Source organism: Mastomys coucha, unplaced genomic scaffold, assembly GCF_008632895.1.
Source record: "Mastomys coucha isolate ucsf_1 unplaced genomic scaffold, UCSF_Mcou_1 pScaffold1, whole genome shotgun sequence".
NCBI classification, from domain to species: domain Eukaryota; kingdom Metazoa; phylum Chordata; class Mammalia; order Rodentia; family Muridae; genus Mastomys; species Mastomys coucha.
Genome location: NW_022196891.1, coordinates 79521067 through 79528700, shown reverse-complemented (window position 1 = coordinate 79528700; position 7634 = coordinate 79521067).

Genomic DNA, 7634 nt, shown 5'->3' with positions numbered 1-7634 from the left:
ACGTTTAGAGACTTTCCCATCACTATGGAACTTCCATGGATTCGGCCTTTGTTTTCATTCTGGCAGTGGTGCTGTCTGGGTGCTGAGTTTTACAGCCTGAGTGCTGCTTCTACTATGGAGTCAGCTGTGCTAAGGTCTCCAGACCCTGTTGCAAAAGCAGGTAGGTAAAAGTCTGCATCGAAAAAGCATGTGGTGTCAACATACTTCCCAACCAATGTGGATTGATTACAAAGGGGAAAATAACTTAGTAACAGAGGAAGTGACAGTCCCCCGCCCTGCCTTGGTGATCAAAATTAGCCTCACCAGAAATTAAACAAATCGATGTTGCACATCTCCTTAACAATGTTGCATGTCTCCTTAAGAATGTTGCACGTCTCCTTAAGAATGTTGCACATCTCCTTAACTATGTTGCATGTCTCTTTAACAATGTTGCACGTCTCCTTAAGAATGTTGCATGTCTCCTTAACAATGTTGTATGTCTCCTTAAGGCAATGCCCTACAATGGACACACTGCTCCTATGATGTTATTGCCAAAAAAAAAAAATCATATCTCAATTTTGTTCAAAGAGCAGAGAAACCTCAACTGAAGTCATTGCATCAAGCATATCCTATGTTCTTAAAAAAAAAAAAAAATGCTCGGGTCACAAGAAACAGGGTAAGCAGAGAAATCACTATGGCTTAGAGATTGAGCCGCTATATCATCCGAATGCAGTCCATGCACCTGTGTTGGGGCCTTTGCCAGGGAATTAGTACAGCTGTAAAAGTAACTACAGAAATGAAAATATAAACTATGGGTTAGATGATAACAATATGTCAGTGTTAAATATCCTATCTGTAATACGCCTTGAACTATTTTAGGGACAACTTCCTAATGCCTGCAACTGATTCTAGGTGTTGTTGGAACAAGGACACACAAACACACACATGTGCAGAAAACAATATGTTTATATGATGTTATGCAAATAATAGCAAGTAAGTAAACAGACAGTAGAAATGCAGTAGATAGATCTACACAGTAAAACAAAGGAAGAAACTTACGAAAAGTGAGCAATTGGTAGGGGCGCTTGGTACTATTTTTCCATATGTTTGAAATATATTATACAATTCTATTTTCATTACTATTACAAGATACCTGAGGCTAACTTTATGGAGGAAAAGCCTGTTCAGGTTCATAGTTCTGAAAGTGTAAGACCTGGAGGACTCACCTTGCATGGCTTCTCTTGAAAGCTCAAGTGTGTGTGTGTGTGTGTGTGTGTGTGTGTGTCTGTGTGTGTGTTGGAGCTTGCACATGCATGCTCTCTCCTTCTAAAGCCCCTGGGATTCAGTCATGGGATCCCCTCACTTCATCCCAACCACTTTTGTGGTCTAAGCACCACAGCGGATGAAGTTCTCAGTTTCTTAATGTCTTGCAAGCAAGGATTACAAGGCCGGCTCTCAGCTTGGAAGTCACCCCTGTCACCTGCAAACCACAGCATTTGTCAAGAGAAATATCCTCCAAGAAAACCCACAAAAAAGAGTGAGTCAGCCTCCATCAGAGCCCAGGGTAACCAAAGAGCAGCCGTCTACGAATAGTAACCAGGGAACAAGTGACAGGCCACTGTTACCCTCTGTGGTCACTAGATACAAAAGGATCAGAGGGGCAACTAGTTCCCAGCACACAGGGTCCAGCGGTCCATGAAGAAGAGGAGAATGGCCCCAAGTCACGGCACAGTCACCCTCATCCACTAATACCTGTGGAGAAAGATCTTGTGTCGTCTGGTCCCTGACACTATTGCAGGATCTGCCTGTTTAGGGTACTCCCTAGGACTTCTGAGGAAGTTTAAGAACAAGAAAAAAGGGGGGGGGGAGCAGAACTTGAGCAGACAGCCACAGGTCACCCAGCATGTTCTCATGAAGAAAAGAAAAGAAAAAGAAAAAGAAAAAGAAATACTCTCAAAGATTAAACATCCAGGTTCCAGAGAGTTGGGAGGGAAGGAGACTGTGCTGAGACACAGAGCATGCTAGAAAAGACTTCAACCTAATGAGGGAGATTTCTTATCTTAGTGAGAAGGGTAGTGTTGATGTAAAAACAGATGTGGCCAATGGATATGATCCCTCTGAGCGCAGCCAGACGTCACGGGAATTTACCTGCATGATGGCAAGCCAAAACACAATACCTGACCACACCATGGCAGAGGAGGTCACACTCCTCTTGCTGTCAAGGCTCTGAAAGCTGCCTTCTGACCACCATATCCAGAGATAGAAATGGAAATCCTTGGGTAAGGGAGTTGTCATTATTGTCTCTATTCCACCTAGTGGCCATCCCCAGCCTCAGAGGTCATTGACATCTGTTATGCTCTGAGAGTCCCACGTGGTCCACACAACAGCAAGCTGGAAAAGAACATAATGTTTGAAACCATCCCCCAAAGTAGTTTTCCATCTCTGTTGACTTCTGAGCCAAGGGAGCCAGTCTCAGCGCATTCCAGAGCAAATGCAGTGGTCCAGATGAAAGGGGTTTCACTCACAAACCTGCTCTCAGCTCATTCCAGAGCAAGTTCCACTTTCCACGAGGAGAGTTACATGCAGGCTGCTTCAGGTCACTGAGGCCTTTTCAAATCCACTCAGAGAAATCCGCACGGAGAAGATCCACCTGAGAAACACAGCAGAGGCCTAGAGCCCAGAGCCTAAAGGATGCCATAAAAATAAGTGGTAAATGGGGCGGAGCACTGTAAGCGCCAGAGGTGGCCAATAGCATCCAGGAGTGGCTGGAGAGCTGATGGGTCCCAGTCAACCCCACCGGATTAAATTTAGAGTTTCCCTCTGCATGCAGGAGAAGTTCATGTACTTGCCATCTTCGGTGTTTAGACACTGACTGCATACTTTGATTTATGGACTGCCACTGCCTCTGCCTCATATTGCTTCACTTCCTGGCTTTTGTTGTCATGTCACCTTTCACTCAACTTCCTGCCCCCCTCATAAGGACTTTGTAATGATGCTGGGACCACCTGAACAGTCAGGGAGTTTCACCCCATCTCAAGATCCTTGACATCACCATCAACGTCCCTTTTACCCTGCAAAGTAACCTAGTGTAACTTGGGAAGATTAGGGTGTGGTCATCTTCAGGAAGCTGTTATTCCACCTACCACAGTCCCCAAGCTTCAGCCAGCAGGGACACCAGCGGGGACAAACATAAAACAAAGGGTTCTTAGAGATAGATTCCTGTGTGCATGTTATGAAGTAGAGGTAGACAGACAGGTTATAGGTATATCTATAGATGATAGAGTGAGAGATGATAGATAGATAGATAGATAGATAGATAGATAGATAGATAGATAGATAGATAGATAGATAATAGGTGGATGGGTAAATGATAGATAAAAGGAGATAGATAGATAGAAAGGTAGGTAGATGAATAGATAGATAGATAGATAGGTAGGTAGATAGATAGATAGATAGATAGATAGATAGATAGATAGATAGATAGTGATGGGTAGATTATAGATAGATGATAGGTAGGTAGGTAGGTAGACAGACAGATAATAATAAGTGATAGATGATAGATACATAGATAATAGATAAATTATAGATAGATGATGATAAAATAGGCTATAGATAGGTAGTATGTAGATGATAGATAGATACATAGGTAATAAATTGACTATAGATACATATACATACATACATACATACATACATACATACATAGATCTGCTATGACCGATAATTGGTAAGTACATGAATAATAGAGACAGATATCACATACATATTGTGAAGGAGTTGGTATCAGACTCCAGAGGGCTTTGAAATCTGGATCTTGATAAATACATCAGTGTGTTTTGACAATTTTAATTGCTTATGTCAAAAAGGCTTTTTAGGTAGAGATTTCTTTTTTGCATTGCTGAATTAAATTGTTTCCTTGAAATGACATTACTGTATTTGGCCACACGGTGGAGCCAATGAAACACCAAAGAGGCCTTCACGGTCGCCATTTTGCCCTCGCTTTCTGACTGGTTGTGACATCATCCACCACTGACTGGTCCCTGTGTGGTTTGGGTACAAAGACAATTCATATTTGTTCAGGAAATCTCAGGGAGCTTTACAGTTTTCTGTACTCAGAGAAACCGTCTGAGCTCCACACAAGAGTAAAAAAAGAAAGATGCTCTCTCCTGACAGCCATCTTCGTGATGGACGGGATGAGAGTACTGGGGACCACTGTGAGTGAGCAGAAGCCGGGGAAGCTGCAGAGTGTTATCGTAAAAAAAAAAAAAAGTCCTTCCCAGGTCTGCGGGAGAAGGAGTCTGCTGGGCTGAGGAGATCACTCCTGGCCGGAGCTTTGTTCCCAGCGATGCATCTTCATCGCCCTTGGCATGCCTTGAACAGGGTCTGTTGTGATCCCTCTCCAACCACACCTATCACACAGACTCCTTCCCTTCAACACACTGTCACAGGTCACCACACCTAATGCTCTTATTCACCGTATACCCTCACAGAGATTCTTTTCAGGACCAAACTTGGGTCAGGTTCCTGCACCTTCTGAGCGCATCTCATAAGATCTACTTTTGACAAAGAACTCTATTAAGCCACCTTAATGTGCTCATCCTCAGGCTAGCCAGACCCTAGAGGTGCTTGCTGCCATGCCTGAGAACCTCGGCTCCACTCCTGGACCAGCGGTTCTCACTTTTAATACAGTTCCTCAGGTTCTTGTGAACCCAACCATACAATTATTTTCATTGCTCATCATAACTCTAATTTTGCTATGGTCAGGAACTGTAATGTAAATGATATGCATGATATCTGATATGCGACCCCTGTAAAAGGGTCTTTCGACCCCCCCCCAAAGGGTCGTGACCCACTGTGTTGAGAATCACGGCAGTATGTGCATGATTTCCCCCAAACATGAACACACACACACACAAACACACTCACATACACATGAATGAATGGATGAATGAATGAATGAATGAATGAATGAAAAAATAAAGAGTCCCTCCATCCACATTTTGTGTGGCATTAATGTCTAGTGGGGTCCCTGACGCTCACTATCCTCTGGGTGATGTATCATCCAGAGGATACTTGGCTTCATCAAAAATGCTGTTAGGTGGGTAGGATGGCTAGTTTCGACTGTCAACTTGATTGAGTTAAGAAACACATCGGGTGGCAAGGAGGCCTATTCTCGGGTGTGTCTCACGAGAGTGCCTCTAGGGTAGTTTAAATAAGGGAGCACCTGCCCTACTGTAGGTGCTGCTAGCTTGCGAGCTAAAGCTTGGGACGTATGAAAAAGGGAGGAGAAGAGAGGATACTGAGCACCGGCCTGGCCTGTCTCTGCTGGCTGCTGTGCACGGACCCAAGGCGTGCCCGCCACCGTCTCTGCCGTGCCTCCCCACAATGATAGACTACTGTGCACTCCCAAACCACAAGCAAAACAAACTCATCCTCCCAGGGGATGCTCTTTGCCAGGGACTTGTCTCAGTGATGTCTCGGGTAACTGAGTTATAAATAACTGGTTAATCCAATCCCCATACCCTGAGGCTCCCACCTACTGACCCAGACCTGCCCCTTGACTGTAACCTCCTGCTTGCTCACTAGCTTCCTCGCTCAGAAACCCCAGTGCCACTGTCTTGCCATAAGTACATAGTACTTATGTACTATGATGCTCCAGAATACTCTTTGTCAACATACTTAAGTATAACACTGAACCATGTTTTCTTCAAAACTCCCATCCCACGTTACCGCCACCCTAATCATCTCACCCACACACTGTTCTCAAGGGACCCAGGATGCCAGACTCTCTCTGGCCTCCATGATAGGGAAGAGCTGAGCGCCATGTGTGAATGCGCAGTCTGATCCCAAATGGACTCCCCAAAGATTTCTTTAGCCTGGATCCTCAAACTCTCATATCAGCCAGAACTCACGGTTTAAGGATGGGCTAAGCGACAGAGAGTAAGAAAAGGAGACAACAGGAAATGCTTGCAGGGTCCAGAGGCCATTCTCCTGTAGATAAGCACACCACCTTGAGGGGTTCCCTTGTGTCTTAGTTAGCATGTTACTGCTGTGAACAGACACCATGACCAAGGCAACTCTTATAAGGACAACATTTGACTGGGGCTGGCTTACGCATTCAGAGGTACAGCCCATTATCATCAAGGCGGAACTATGGCTCCATCCAGGCAGACATGGTGCAGGAGGAGCTGAGAGTTCTACATCTTCATCTGAAAGCTGCTAGTAGAAGACTGGCTTCCAGGCAGCTAGGATGAGGGTCTTTAAGACCACACCCACAGTGCCATGCTTACTCCAACAAGGCCACACCTCCAAGTAGTGCCACCCCCTGAGCCAAGTGTATTCAAACCATGACATCTTGTAAAGAGGGATGATACGTCATGCCCCATTTTAAATGTAGGCCTTAAGGCCAACCGACAGCATCCCTGCCCAGCCAAAATCAGAGGCACTAACATCAAAAAATGCCAACAGTCTTTGCCTTGGAAAAGCTCTGTGTCTCTGTCTCCCATTCAGCAAACCTTTACAAAGCACCTTCCAGGTGCCAGACACTCTGCCAAGACACAGATCTGCAAGAAGGACACGGGCTCGTAACTTAGCATATCATAATACGATAAAGCTAGAAGCCAATGGCAGGAATAACCAGAAAAAAAAAAAATAGCAATGTGAGAGCAAGCACACACTTTTACCAATGAGCCATTCAAGAAAATGGAAATGAAAATACAATATACAATAACTTTAGATACAGGAAAAATGTTCAAAACTAATTATCAATGTCTGTATTAAACCATACAGGGGGGAAAAAAAGACTTCCAGGTATGATGGCAGTCTAGAAGTTACCTCTGTGTGACCTGGCAAAAGAGAAGTGTCAGGATAAGAAAAAAAAAATATGCTCTATCCAAAAGAAAGACAGAGGGAGGAAAGGCTTTGGAAATCCAAGAAAGGACTCATATCACAGTGGGAGAGATTACTGGGGGCCAGCCCCAGTGGTTCGGGGGTTCGTCTTTCCTGTTTGGTTCTTCTTGAGGCAAAGTAGGGGGAAGAGTGTGGGATGTGAGCGAGGTAAGACTTGGTCTTATGAGATGTTTAGGGTTGCTGTGTAATAGTAAACCGTTTACCTGCCTTAAGTCTAGGGCACTTAGCTGTGGTAGCTAACCCACCGGTCTGAGCCCCTCTGAGATGAGAAATGGTTTAGCAGCTCATCATAAAACGGCAGGAGAAAAGAGAAAAGATTTGTTGCTGGCACTCCTTTCTCTGGCAAATCAGCCAGATAAACTGGATAAATGTTTGTGAACCAGAGAGGAAGGAAAGGCCAAGAGTTAAGATGCGTTGTACAGGCACAATATGCACAGACACATATATATTCAATCATTCCTGCAGCCACACTCTGGCCAGGCCTCACCATCTGTCACAATTAAGTCCACAAGTCTTCATGCGTGCTTACCTGCATACAAACAAACAGACCTACACACAAACACAACGGGGCAGGGCTCCCCAACCCTAACCTTTCAATCAACAACTTTATTTCTTCTTCCTGGTCTTTTTACACCTACTTAGACAAAACTTCTTTAGAAAATTACCTCAAAGATACAATGTTACGCTGGGCAGTGGTGGCCCATGCCTTTAATCCTAGCACTTGGGAGGCAGAGGCAGGCGGATTT